Below are 15419 nucleotides of genomic sequence, written 5' to 3' on the forward strand. Positions count from 1 at the left end.
ACAAGTGTTTAGATGACATTGGTTCTTGGTGCCATGTTGGGTTTCAGTAATGTTGGGCCTTAATGTTTAGATCGTGTATTGGGTTCTAAGTGGGAGGCCAGCAGTCCTTATAGGCCCACCTATGTCAGTAGTCCCCCATTCCCAAGTGCAACATCAGTCCAACGAAGGGAACAAGGAAGAAGAAAGGGGATGTGGGTGGTCAAGTGAGAGAGGACTGATTGGGAGGTGGACCGACCGCGAAGGGTGACCAAGTGAAAATGCTGACTGGGAGGTGGACCGACTGCGAAGGGTAACCGAGTGAAAAGGCCGACCGGGAGGAGGGCCGGTGACCGAGTGAAGAAGCCAACTGAGAGGAGGGTTGTGACAACCCTCACCTCTAATTAGTGCTAATCTCTGATTAAGCATGATAAGTAATTGATCAGACTGAAATTCTGAACTGAATGCATGAGTATGTTGTTTAATTGCATTTCTATCTGTTTTTCATTAAATGTTCTGTTCATGTTTTATCTTTGAACTACGAATTGAAGGTCTTATCGGCGACCGAATCAGAAATTGATTGGTATTTTATGCTAATTAGGATTTATGTGATTTTATGGTAGATTTAATTTAAATTTGATTAGGAATGATTAAATTAGATCAAATAATGCTAGTTTAGTTGAATATAGGTTATTACTTGTTTGCCACTTAGTGGGCCACTATTACAAACTTGTTTGGCACTTTCATATATCATTTAAGGCACCATTACTCAGCCATATTCTTAGACCAAACCGTGTGAGAGAGGGAGAGTAGGAGAACAAGGTTGAATTCAATAATTTTTGCTTGAAGTTAGAGGAATTGTAGGAAGATTGCAAAATTGAGCTTTATACCTTGAATTCAAGACCTAAGGTAGAGATTTCATCATCTCATTTGTACATTTAAGTTGTTCTTGCATGATTCATGGGAAAATTAGTGATCTAAGTCATGAATTGATTTAAAGTGTTGAATTGAGACTTAATTCATGCATGCATATACATATTCTTGAATTTTGAGGTTGTTCTTCATGAATTTCTACATGCATGTTCATGTTTTTGTTATAGCCCATGAATTCACCATAGTTTTGAGCTTAATCTTGCATTTGATCAAGTTTTAGAGCACTAGAGTTCATGAGAGTTCTTGCATGTTATGTTTTTACATAACTCATGAAAGTTCTTTGAAATTGTGTTCAATTGACTTACCCTTGGGCTTTGATTTTACAAATTGATCTTCAAAACATGTTATATTATTGATTTTCAAGTGTTTTCCAGAAAATTGGCCCAAAAGGTTGAGTTTTGAGGTGTTGAATGCTTGGTTTGAGCTTGGAAGGCAAATCTGGAAATTCCAGATTTTGGCTTCCACGCTCGAGCGAAGGATTCCATGCTCGAGCGACCATCTTTTGTTCAGAGCTCCGCTCGAGCGAAGGGATACTGGCTCGAGCGTAGATTGCAAGCTCTCAGGTTTTAGGTGCACGCAGACGCACGCTCTAGCGACGAGACCTATGCTCGAGCGAAGAGCTAAGTCTCACGCTCGAGCGAGCATCGAGCGGGGATTTTCAACATCCAGCACTTTTTGCATTTTTACAGACCGCTCGAGCGAAGAAGTCCACGCTCGAGCGACCCCACTGTTTTGACAAGCTCGCTCAAGCGAAGAAAGCCACACTCGAGTGAGACCCCTGTTTTCTGAAAATTTTGAAAAGTGTTTTAAAGTGCATCTTTGCATCCTCGTTCCATCCTAGGCATTCTTAGGCCTAGTTCAAGGCATCTTAATGAGGATAATGTTATAGAACCATACCAAGTCAAGTTAAGGGGCTAAGTTATTAATCCCTAGTGTGTAATTTAGTGTGTGTTCGTTCTGTTACTATGTAGGGTTGGCATCCGAGGACGCTCATTAGCTTGCCTATAGCCCAGTACTCTGTGAGTAACGATGTTGTAAAGATATGTTCAATGATGATTATTTTCTGAACAATTAACTGTACTGTTTTCTGAAGTGATACTGTTTACTGAATGAATGCTATCCTATTTATGAACTGTACTCGTGGCATCCATAGCAACTTACTGTTACTGCTACTGTCACAGAGATCTCTGTCGGTTCCAATACTTGGAACCAATACTGTATACTGTTATGATGACCATCAACTGACTGCTTGGTCTGTTAAAACCTACTGTACTGTTTGTTATTGGATGTACCACATATAACTGATATGACTGATTTATTACTGAAAGGACATTCATTCTTAACCTCTTTACGCATTTGTTATTCACTGGGCTTTAGCTCACTGTTTATATTTATATGTAGGTGTCCAGGCACCAGACCGATGCTAGGAGCGTCACGTTAAGCTCTTGTTTTGTCAAGCCAACCACCGTGCCTCACCTCAAGGTTTCGAGTCCATTCAAGCCACAACTGTTTTGGGGTGTCTCAGTTTCACCCTTTTGTCTCTGACCTGTAATAAATGTTTAAGACTCAACTGTACAGTTATGGCATAGGGATTTGGTCCCTAACCTGAATGTTTGTGTATATGATGAATGTATATATGTTTTGATTATGAATGTGACTTGTCCATAAAAGTCTTTTTGTATTCAGATTGTCACAGCTCATTGGACATCTTTTAACTACTGTTTTGGCTTCCGCCAGCCCCTTACTCTGTATTACTGTCCTTACTGTTAAGCAGGCCTTTGGTAATCACGGATTACTGGCCGGTTACGATACTAAACCCATAGGGACGAGTTTGGGTCGTGACAAGGGTCGACCGCAAAGGGTAACCGAGTGAAGAGGCCGATTGGGAGGAGGGCCAACCGCGAAGGGTGACCGAGTGAGGAGGCCGACTGGGAGGAGAGCCAACAGCGAAGGGTGACCGAATGAGGAGGCCGACTGGGAGGAGAGCCGATCGCGAAGGGTGATCGAGTGACAAGGCTGATTGGGAGGAGGGCCGACCGCGAAGGGTGACCGAGTGAAGAGGCCAACTGGGAGGAAGGCTGACCGCGAAGGGTGACCGAGTGAGGAGGCCGACTGGGAGGAGAGCCGACCGCGAAGGGTGACCAAGTGACAAGGCTAATTGGGAGGAGGGCCGACCGCGAAGGGTGACCGAGTGAAGAGGCCGACTGGGAGGAAGGCCGACCGCGAAGGGTGACCGAGTAAGGAGGCTGACTGGGAGGAGGGCCGACCGTGAAGGGTGACCGAGTGAAGAGGCCGACTGGGAGAAGGATCGACCGCAAAGGGTGATCGAGTGAAGAGGCCGATTGGGAGGAAGGCCGACTGCGAAGGGTGGCCGAGTGAGGAGGCCGACTGGGAGGAGGGCCAACCGCGAAGGGTGACCGAGTGAGGAGGCCGACTGAGAGGAGGGCCGACCGCGAAGGGTGACCGAGTGAAGAGGCCGACTGGGAGGAGGGCCGACCGCGAAGGGTGACCGAGTGAGGAGACCGACTGGGAAGAGGTCCGACCGCGAAGGGTGACCGAGTGAAGACGTCGACTAAGAGGAGAGCCGACTTCGAAGGGTGACCGAGTGAAGAGGGAATGGCGGCGCGCGGGGCTCAAGGAGCGGCGGGGTACGTGGTGATGTGAAGTGGAATAGATAGGGTAGGGAAAGAGGGTAGTGGATCGTGGTCGTACATGTGGCGTAATCCCGTAACGGGGAAAGTGATGCGTTAACAAGAAGCGAAATTTAATATAGGGCGTTGAAAAGGCGGAGGCGGAAATTTTCGAAATTTTTCAAACTGGCGACATTTAATCTTGGCCCTTGGAATATAGGCAAACCATGGGCATTTGGAGTTATTCGCTTTACTTACCTTATCGCAAAAAACCAACACATCCCAGAAGTGAACTCATTCGTTTCCTGCGACACACCTCTGCAACACTTTATGAAATTCCTTGTGCCAGCATCCGAAGCGATACGTAGACACGTAGGATGAATGGCTCGAGATGAAGTGCCAACTACAAGGCTAGACTCATTGGGGGAAGACGACGTAGTGGATTTGGCGAAACAGTACTGAGCAGAGCGGAGGGAGAAAGGGGTCTGGGCAAACAGTGCGAGCTCGTCCAGCGGCGATGATTGTGGCAGCTAGGCCGATTAGCCAAGTAGAACCAGACCACTGGCATACCAAGGCCGACAAATCTACGTTCACTGCGGAAGAGTTGGAGGAGGTGCAAAGGAAGTATCAAATTCCAGCGGAGATAGAGCTGAGGTTGCCCACGTCTAAGGAGAGGGCATCGGACACACGACCGATGGAATTCACGTTATATGAAGAGGCATTGCAGGGGGGCTGAGGTTACCATTCCCCCAAATAGTAATGGACATACTTAACAAGCTAGAAGTGGCGCCAAGGCAGCTGATGCCCAACGTATGGAAGATACTGATGGCTTACGCGACTTCATGGCCACGGCAACCGGGGGGGCGGCCATGACGGTGGAAGAATTCTTCTCCTGTTACAAGGCCTTCGGTCAGCAAAAGACATGGGTGACCTTGTAGAGGCGGTGGCGGCTCGGGGGCTAGTGGCAGGCTTGCCATCTTCGGTGAAGGGGTGGAGGCCGAGATGGTTCTATGTATCAGTGAACGGTTGGAGAGGAGTTCGCACCACATGGAAGGTCCCCACAAAATCGGTGGAGCCATAGCTAGATGTGGAGGCTGAGAACAAGGTGAAAAGGGTGAAGAAGTGGAGGGAGAAGGGAGGGGTGAAATGGGATGATCTGATCCTTCCTTCGACTCTATTTAACCTGAGCTTGGGGCCACAACCGACGAAGGAGGATCCAGCGAGGGAGGAGCTGGAGGCGCGGAGGAAGGCGGAGGAGGTAGAAGAGAGGAGAGTGTTCGCTAAAGTGGACAAGTATAAGGAAAGACAGTTGGGGCCCGCGCCAAAACTGGTAATGAAGGAGCAGGTCCAACTGCGTCTCAAACCGTTGGGGGACAAAAACCTGACTGACTTTGCCCCACTGCCGCCCCCAGTAGACCGCTGAAGGAGAGGAGCAAACAGGAGGTGGAAGTGGTGCTAAAGAAAAGGAAGAAAAAGAGAGCGGCGGCAGAGGGTAGTAAGGACGCCCCTGCTCCAACGAAGATGAAGGAGGGTAGCGCAGAGGAGGCGGAAGAAAGGGAAATTGCCCAAGTGGCGAAGAAAAGGATGAGCCCAAGAGCCCAAGTTCCAAAAGAAGACATGGGTCCAAGCGCCCAAGTGCCAAAGGAAGACATGGGTCCGAGCACCCAAGTGGTGAGGAAAGATGTGGGGCCAAGTGCCCAGGCGGGGGCGACAGAGGGGCCTGTGGTAGGAATATCACCCAGTCCTGGCGAAGGGAAAACTAGGAGTAGCAGACCAGAGACAAGCGCCGCGCTAAAGGCCACCATGTACCACCCGCGCACGTTGGCAGGTCGGTCGGCAGAACAAGGGAGGAAGCCAGGGTAGCGGCCGACCGACTCGTTGGAGTGTTGGAGGATGCAGCCGTGCGGTCAATGGCACAGTTAACGGAGGCCGACCTTCTGAGAAGGGTCTGCTCGGCCCAGATGAAGGCAGCGACCTTGGTGGCTGCCCTATTGAATAAAGCAGCGCGCGCGAAGATGGAGGTAGAGCCCCTGAGGGCCCAGTTAGAAGGGGTGAAGGCACAGCTGCAGAAATTAAAGGAGGACACAGTAGGCTGGAAGAAAGCCGCTCGAAGTGCATGCGCCAAGGGACTGGAGTGTGCGCAGAGAGCAAAGAATATGGCAATATTGGCGGTGGTGCAGAGCTTTGCAGCAGAACGTGCTAGTGCTGTGCTCCTCGTGACCAAGTTAGAGGTGGAAGCGGAACGTCGCAAGGCAGTATCACTGAAGTTCGAGTTGGCAGGCCAGAAGAGACAGCTAGAGCTGGTCCAACAAGCCTGCACCATCGCCAATAAGAGGTGGGAAGAGTTCCTCGCCAACAACGAGGACCTACGCGACCAGTCGATCAAAGACAAAGAAGAGGCGGATCGACAGATTGCAGAGTTGGAGAAGGCTCTGGCAGAAGAAAGGGCCAAGTTGGTATTTGAGAGGACGGCGTACCCCGACTTATGCATGGTGGCCGTGGAGCAGTTCTAGGGGTCCGCCGAATTCCAGATGGCCATTGATGCTGCTGTCGTGAGTAGTTTGGCAAAGGAGAGGAATGGGGGGGCTGGGCTGTCGGGAGCGGCCGCTGGAGTTAGGAGTGAAGAGGAAGTGATCCAAAACTTCTAGCGGTCTGACTTCTACAAGCACGAGATGAGCGAGTTCTGGGACAGCGGCTGGATGACCTTCAAGCATAAGGCGGAAGAGTTGTTCCCGGATGTGGACTTCAGCCTTATGAAGGTAGGAGCAGACGACGTCGCCCAGACCCCCCTAGACAAGGGGATTGAAGAAGAAGATCTGGCCTTCAGTGAAAAAGAGTGATCTTTGTAATTAAGTGTAAAAACTTGGTTTTTGTTTGTTGTTTTGTGTTTTGTGTTTTTTTTTTTTTTTTTTTTTTATATATGTAACTTTTGTAACAAATTGTATGAAAGCGTAAGTTTGTTAATAAAACAACAAGTTTTCTTATGTATTGTTGTTGTTTTCATGCTTTTGATTTGTAAATTTGGAATATTGAAAATGGCGGGGGCAGAATTCAATAAAAAGTAGGTGTAAAAATGAAACTTGTGCGTAAATTGTGAAACCTGTTCGTAAATTGTGATGTAAAAATTGGTCAAAATAGGCAATCAGGCTAACTTGTATGGATAACTAGTGAAAATGTTAAAAATGGGCAAACCATGATGTAGTATGAAATTTCATAACAGCTAATATGCAATTTTGTATGACTAGTGAAAATGGATGATCATGACCTTGGATTTTAATTAAGTATGGTAACAGTTGAGACTAGTTTTGATTCGGACCGGCCGAATTCTTCATGCGAGTTCTAACTAAGACTTGGAGGGCTCTGCCGCGCTGAGGCTTAAGTTAACTCAGTCTGGCTAAGCTCTCCGTGCTCAGTCTGGCTGAGGCTTAAGCTAACTTAGTCTGGCTGAGCTCTTCGTGCTCAGTCTGGTTGAGGCTTTAGTTAACAAGTTGTTATTTAAGGCGCAGTCTATTGATCACAAGTTTGCACCATGTATGGAAAGGACAAAAACGAACAAGTGTGTAGATCGTCAAAAAGAACAGACAACAATCGATCAATACAAAAATAGAAGATACCATTTTACTGGAAATAACGCTTTAGGTGCTCGGCGTTCCATGGATGGGAGAGGTCTCTGCCTTCCATGTCTTGGAATTGGTAAGTGCCTGGGCGAGGTCTGGCATTAACAACGTAAGGTCCTTCCCATTTGGTTGCTAGCTTGCCCTCTGCGGGATTTTTGGTAGTAAGAGTTACTTCGCGCAAGACTAGGTCCCCTTGTCACGACCCAAACCCGCCCCTATGGATTTAGCACCATAATCGGCCAGTAATCCGTGATTACCACAGGCCTTTTTAACAGTAATGACAGTAATACAGAGTAAAAGGGCTGACGGAAGTCAAAACAATAAATAAAGATGTCCAATGAACTGTGACAATCTGAATGCGAAAAGACTTTTTATAAACATGCCACATGATAATCAAAACATATGTACATCATATACACAAACATTTAGGTTAGGGACCAAATCCCTTCACCATAACTGTACAGTACAAGTCTAAAACATTTATTACAAACGGAGACAGAAGGATGAAACTGGGACACCCCAAAATAGCCTTAACTTGAAACGACTTGGAACCTCGCAGTGAGGCACAACGGTTGGCTTGACAAAACGAGAGCTAACCCAACGCTCCTAGCTTCGGTCCAGTGCCTGGACACCTATATATATATATATAAATAGTGAGCTAAAGCCCAGTGAATAACAGTTGTGTAAAGAGGTTAAGAATGAATGTCCTTTCAGTAATAAATCAGTCATATCAGTTATATGTGGTACATCCAATAACAAACAGTACAGTAGGTCTTAACAGACCAAGCAGTCAGTTGATGGCCATCATAACAGTGTACAGTATTGGTTCCAAGTATTGGAACCGACAGAGATCTCTGTGACAGTAGCAGTAACAGTAAGTAACAGTAAGTTGCTATGGATGCCACGAGTACAATTCATAAATAGGACATCATTCATTCAGTAAACAGTATCACTTCAGAAAACAGTACAGTTAATTGTTCAGAAAATAATCATCATTGAACATATCTTTACAACATTGTTGCTCACAGAGCACTAGGCTATAGGCAAGCGAATGAGCGTCCTCGGATGCCAACCCTACACAGTAACAGAACGAACACACACTAAATTATACACTAGGGATTAATAACTTAGCCCCTTAACTTGACTTGGTGTGGTTCTTTAACATTATCCTCATTAAGATGCCTTAAACTAGGCCTAGGAATGCCTAGGATGGAATGAGGATGCAAAGATGCATTTTAAAACACTTTTCAAAATTTCAGAAAACAGGGGTCTCGCTCGAGCGTGGCTTTCTACGCTCGAGCGAGATTTCCAAAACAGAGGGGTCGCTCGAGCGTGGACTTCCTCGCTCGAGCGGTCTGTAAAAATGAAAAAAGTGCTAGATGTTGAAAATCCTCGCTCGATGCTCGCTCAACACTCGCTCGAGCGTGAGACACAGTCCTCGCTCGAGCATAGGTTCCCTCGCTCGAGCGTGCATCTGCGTGCACCAAAAACCTGAGAGCTTGCAATTCACGCTCGAGCCAACATTCCATCGCTCGAGCGGACCTCTTAACAAAGGACCTTCGCTCGAGCGTGGAAGCCAAAATCTGGAATTTCCATATTTGCCTCCCAAGCTCAAACCAAGCATTCAACACCTCAAAACTCAACCTTTTGGGCCAATTTTCTGGAAAACACTTGAAAACTCATACTACAACATATTTTGAAGATCAATTTTGTAAAATCAAGCCCAAAGGTAAGCCAATTGAACACAAATTTCAAATAAACTTCAAGAACAAGATGTACATTTAATATGCATGTATTCAGTTGAATTCAAAGCTTCTAACACATGATCAAATGAGTCAATCCTTCCAAAAACATGATGAATTCATGAACTACAACTAGAAAATGGACATGCGTGTGAGGATTTAATGAAAACAACCTCAAATGCCAAGAACATGTACATGCATGCATGAATTAGCTACTCAAATCAACTCTTTAAACCAATTCTTGACTTAGATCACCAATTTACCATGGACCATGCAAGATACAACTCAAATTCACAAATGAGAGGATGAAATCTCTATCTTAGGTCTTGAATTCAAGGTGTGGAAGCTCAAATATGTAAATTCCCTTCAATTCCTCTAAGTTTCAAGTCAATCTAGGTGAACTCAACTTCTTTCCTCTCACTTTCCTCTCACCCACGGTTTGGTCTTCAAAGATGAGCAAATGATATGAAACTAAGCTCTAAACAATGTTTAACAAAGTGGCCCACTATAATGGCAAGAAGGTAATAAACTCAAACTATTGTAATTTAACCTTATTTAATCTAATTTAATCATTCCAAATCAAATTTCAATCAAATCTACCATAAAATCACATAAATCCTAATTAGCACATAACACTAATCAATTTCTGATTCGGCCGCCTATAAGGCCTTCAATTTGCAGTTCGAAATTAAAACATGAACAGATTCATTCAGAAATCAAACAGATAGAAATGCATTTAAAGCAATACACTCATGCAATCAGTTCAGAATTTTAGTATGATCCATTACTTATCATGCTTAATCACAATTTTATCACTAATCAGAGGTGAGGGTTGTCACACCCCCACTGCGAACTCTCTCGGTCGGACTTTGCAGTTGTAGTGTGTTCTTATTTTTTGCTGATATGAGGCCCGTCTGAAAACAGTGGTCTCTCGAAGCTCTTCAATCAGGTCTAAGTCAGCCTGACGCAATTCTTCGATTAGTTCTGGATCCGGGTGCAAAACCCTCGGAGTCGGCAGGCCGATTTCCACTGGAATGACCGCCTCAGCGCCGTATGTTAAGCGAAATGGGGTCTTTCCAGTAGGGGTTCGGGCGGTAGTTCGATAAGTCCAGAGTACGTTTGGTAGCTTCTCAGCCCAGAGTCACTTAGCGGCTTCCAATTTTGTTTTGACTTCGACTTGCCTATTGGCTTGGGGATGACCTGGGGAAGAGAAACATGGCTTAATATGGAGCTCTGCACAGAATTTTCTGTACTTGGCATTGTCGAATTGTTTGCCGTTGTCTAAGACGATGGCTTAAGGGATTCCAAACCGACATACGATCGATTGCCAAATGAATCTGGTTGTGTTCCATTCAGTGATTGTGGCGAGGGGTTTCGCTTCTACCCATTTAGTGAAGTAGTCAATGGCAACTACAGCGAACTTGGTTTGGCCCCTACCGGTGGGCAATGGACCAACTAAGTCGATGCCCCACTTGGCGAATGGGTAAGGACTAGGGCTGCAAATGAACCGAGCCGAGCCGAGCCGAGCTTTGCTGAGCTCAAGCTCAGCTCGTTTACTTATCGAACTCGTTTATTAAGCTCGAGCTCGGCTCAATAAGAAACTAGGCTTGAGCTCGGCTCGGCTCGGCTCGATAATTTTTTTTTAATATTATTTAATATATATATATATAATTTAAATATAAATAAACGAGCCGAGCTCGTGCGAGCTCGAGCTTGGCTCGTTTACTAAACGAGCCTAATATTCGAGCTCAAGCTTGGCTCGTTTACTAAATGAGTCGAGCCGAGCTTGTTCATGAACAGCTCAGTTCATTTGCAGTCCTAGTAGGGACTGCAGAGTGTAATCAGTTCTGTAGGTGGAGCATGGAGGATGTCGGCAAAGTGTTGGCATTTATCACACTTAAGCACAAATTCGGTGGCATCTTGGTTGAGAATAGGCCAGAAGTAGTCAGTACGAAGGATTTTATGGGCCAGTGACCTTGTACCCGAATGATTACCACATACGCCTTCGTGGACTTCCCTTATCACATAGGTCGCTTGAGCGAGACTAAGGCACCTGAGGTATGGGCGTGAAAATCCATATTTGTACAGTAGGCCGCTAATGAGGATGTAGTTGGACGACCGGGCTCTGACTTTGGCGGGCATCTATTTATCTTCTGGTAACTCCCCACTTGTCAAAAATAGAAGGATGCCTATAGCCCATGGGATAGGTTCGTTTTGGAGGAAGTGGACCTCCTACTAGTTTGGCGAGGTAGCCGGGTGGGCCAGGTAGTCAATACGGACGCCATAGCTGAGGTCTGACTGGTCGGCCAAGGCTAATTGGGCCATTTCATCTGCCTTAGAGTTCTCTGACCGAGGGATGTGTTTGATATGAAAAGTATTGAAGAGGCGAATAAGAAGGAGTGCAATATCCCTATAGGCTCGCATCATGTCTTCCTTCGTGTCGAATTCCCCCATAATCTGCCCGACAATCAATTGGGAATCACTGAACACTTGGATATGGCTTGCACCAATGTCTCTAGCTAGGCAAAGACCTGCTATCAAGGCCTCATATTCAGCTTCATTATTGCTTGCGTCGAATAGGAAACGGAGGGCACACTTGAAATAACTGCCCTCGAAAGTGGTGAGGATGAGACCAGCCCCACTGCTTTCTTTGCAGGATGACCCATCGACATTGAGGATCCAGGAATGGGGGTCTTCTTTGCAGGATGACCTATCGACGTTGAGGATCCAGGAATGGGGTCTTCTTTGCAGGATGACCCATCGACGTTGAGCGCGGCGACTTTGCCGATAAGTCGTTGAACCTCTTTGACCATTCTGGGAGACCGCATTTCTACCAGGGCCTTGATCTTTTCAGGGTTAGCCTCGATGCCCCACTGGTTGAGCATGAAGCCCAAGAACTTCCCAGATCCTACGCCGAATACGCACTTCTCCGGATTCAGCTTCATTTGATACTTGCGTAGGGTTTCGAAGGTTTCTCGCAGGTTTGCCAGATGATCAGAGGAGAGTTTGCTCTTAACTAGCATGTCATCGACGTAGACCTCCATGTTCCGGCCTATCTGGTAATGAAAGACAGCGTTGACCAAACATTGGTAAGTTGCTCCGGTATTTTTCAATCTGAACGGCATGACACGATAGTGGTAAGTTCTTCTATCTGTGATGAAGGAGGTGTGTTCCTGGTCGGCCGGGTGCATTAGAATTTGATTGTAGCTAGAGAAGGCATCCATAAAACTAAGCATATGATGTCCGGCAGTGGCATCGACCAGCAAATCTATCCTGGGGAGGGGATAACTATCTTTGGGGCAAGCTCGATTAAGGTCGGAGTAGTCAACGCAGAGTCGCCATTTACTATTGTTTTTACGGACCAGAACTACATTGGACAGCCATCTAAGATAATCTACATTCTGGATGAACTGTGCGTTCAATAGTTTATCGACCTCAGAGGCAATGAGAACATTACGTTTCGGGTGGAAGATACGTTGCTTCTAGCAAAACGGTTGAAAGTGGGGCTCGATACTGAGACGATGAGTGATGAAAGAGGGATTGATGCCTGGCATGTCAAAATGAGTCCAGGAAAATACATCATTGTGCTCAGTTAGGAGGGCTGTAAGGTCGACCTTGGCCTGGGAGGATAGTTGGCTACCGATCCTGGCTGTTTTTGTTGAGTTGGTACGGTCGAAAGGGACTTCGACAAGTTCTTCCACTGGTTCCCCTCTAACTAACTCGTCTTCGTCTCTAACATCGAGTCCTTCGATGATCATAGCCTCCTTTATCTTGACCTCTTTGAGTGAGGCGACGTAGCATTCTCTGGCCACCGTCTGCTCTCCCCTGACGGTGTCGACCCCGAGGTCGGTGAGAAATTTTATGGCTAGATGGTATGTGGATATAATAGCTTAGAAAGCGTTAAGGGTCGTGCGACCGAGGATTATGTTATAAGCAGACGGGCAATCGACGAGGAGGAAAGTGAGTAATTTGGTGGTCTGGAGTGGATACTCTCCAATGGTGATGGGAAGATCGATAGAGCCTATGGAGGTCACTCGATCCCCTGTGAAGCCGACCAGCGGGGTCTGGAGAGGGGATAATTTTCTTCTCCGCCTTTGAGCTGGCGATAGGCGTTCAGGAAGATGATGTCTGAAGAGCTGCCATTGTCGACTAGCACCTGTCTGACTTTGTAATTGGACAGGAGAGCGGAGACGACGAGGGGATCGTCGTGGGAATAACGGACGCCTGTGCAGTCGGCCTCCGTAAAGGTGATGGGTTCAATCCACTGTTTGGGGTGTTTGAAGGGGTGACCCAATGTCGCAATTTCTTTGTCGGAGCCGTGTCTGATTTTTCTGAGTTCGGCTCGCTGGGCCGAACGGAATGGTCCTCCGTATGCAAGCCCGCCAACGATAACTCTAATTTCTCCGACCTGGGGAGCAAGGTTGCTTTGTGCTCGGGGTGGTAGTGGGGGCCGATCATTGTCTCAGTTAGGTTGTGCGGGTTGTCGGGAAGGGGTGCGTCGGCGGTTGCCTCCGGTAGGTTCGGTCCGTAGCTGTTGCTGGGGATGGGCTATCGTGAACCGACTGAGACGCCCCTGGTGTATCAAACTCTCTACCTGGTCTTTAAGGTTAACACATTCCTCAGTGTTGTGGCCGTGGTCTTGATGGAAACGGCAGTATTTGGATTGGTCTCGCCGGTTGGAAGGAGACCGTGATGGTTGGGGCCACTTCAGGTTATAATCTCGCTGGATTTGGTTTAAGACTTGCTCCATGGGGGAATTGAGAAGAGTGTACCGCTCGAACCAACCAGGTGGTTGGGTAGTTGCCGGTCGGTCTGCACAAACGGGTCGGCCGATATACTGAGGAGTGTGTTGTGTATATTGGGATGGTCTGGTTTTAGATTCCTTCCTCTTCTCCCTTGGGGTTGAGTTTTTGGTTGGGGTATCTTGGCGGGCTGCCATAGAATCTTCAGTATTCATATATTTTTAGGCTTTGGTAAAAAGGGTGGCCATGGAGGTTAGAGGGTTTTTGGAGAGGGAGAACAGGAAGTCGGATGATCGTAAACCAGCCATGAAAGTGGTGAGGATGACCTTGTCGTCATTTTCTGCCACCTGTAAGGCTTCGGTGTTGAAACGGGTAACGAAGCTACGCAGCGACTCCCCCTCCGTCTGGCAGATGTTGAGGAGTTGAGTCGCCGGGCGCCGCTGGTGCTGAGCACCGATGAAGTGGCTAAGAAAGGAATCACTTAGGTGTTGGAAAGTAGAGACGGAGTCCGTCGACAGCTAACTAAACCACAGTTGAGCCGACCCCTTAAGCGTTATGGGCAAAGCTCGACACATGATCTCGTCGGGGAAAGCATGGAGGATCATTAGGGTCCTGTAAGTCTCCAAGTGGTCAACTGGGTCCATCGTGCCGTCAAAAGAGTCGATCGAGGGCATTTTGAACTTGGGAGGTAGGAGTTTGTCCCTGATGGAGGCAACAAACGGGGAATTGGCTGTTGTGGAAGGTTTATTCTGTATGTTCTGCATGACTCCTTGAAGCTGGAGTTTCATGGCTCGGAGTTCCGCATCCCAGATAGGAACATTGTCACCACCAGAATGCAATGGGGGTTGGACACTGCTAGCCTCGCCTTCGAGAGCAGGTGCTTGACCTGATGGATGTAGACCTCGAGGTGGTGGGTTCATGTCTTGAGGTGGGGGTCGCAAACCCTCCAGGTTGGAGAGGTGGGCTTGTTGGAAAGGATGGCTCGGGGTTCGTTCTTGGTTAGGTGGAATATCTTGTGGTGGTGGAGGAGGCACAGGGAGGTCTCGCTGAAGCAAAGCATTGATCAAGGTGTAACAACCCACATTTTTGTCCTAGTCATGTTTGCATACATTTATATGTTTTGCCATGTTAAGATTGCTGTAACAACCCATATTCGTGTCAATAGTCATATCCAAGTTCATTTACATAGCTTGTCTTGTTAAGTTTGCATCCATGAATCTCGTCTTGCTTTGTGTTTATGTGATTTGTCTAAGTGTTTGTGTGCATGCTTTGTTCCTCCCTTGTTGTCTCAAGCCTAGGACATGTTAAGCCTAGGTTATGCCAAGCCTAGGATACGTTATGCCTAGATCATTCCAAGCCGAGGTCATCCTCAGTCTAGAAGTATCTTGGAATCCCTTCGTTTGACCTCCACCTTTGCTTTGACATATTGGCCGAGATGTGTATTATCTAGGCCGAGATGTTACCTTTGCACCTGCGTGATCTTGTCCTGGAGTGGTATGACCTAGACCGAGGTGTGGCACATCTAGGCCAAGGTGTGGCACAGCTTAGTCAAGTGTTGTCCTTCCTAGCCGAGGTCATCGTCACCTTAGTTGCCGAAGCCTTGTCCTTAGCCGATGTCATCACTTGCCGGAGTGCCATTCCGAGTAGCTTGTTAGATACGCTTTGTCATTGTCTTGTCTTGTCTTGTCAATCTATCACCTTTTTGAAGAGAACCAACCAGCCGTTGCCACGTGTCCGAGCTGAGAGTTAAGTCAGCCGATAGAGAGAGAGAACCCATCA

Source organism: Camellia sinensis, chromosome 13 (genome assembly GCF_055761805.1).
Source record: "Camellia sinensis isolate YWXY chromosome 13, ASM5576180v1, whole genome shotgun sequence".
NCBI classification, from domain to species: Eukaryota; Viridiplantae; Streptophyta; class Magnoliopsida; order Ericales; family Theaceae; genus Camellia; species Camellia sinensis.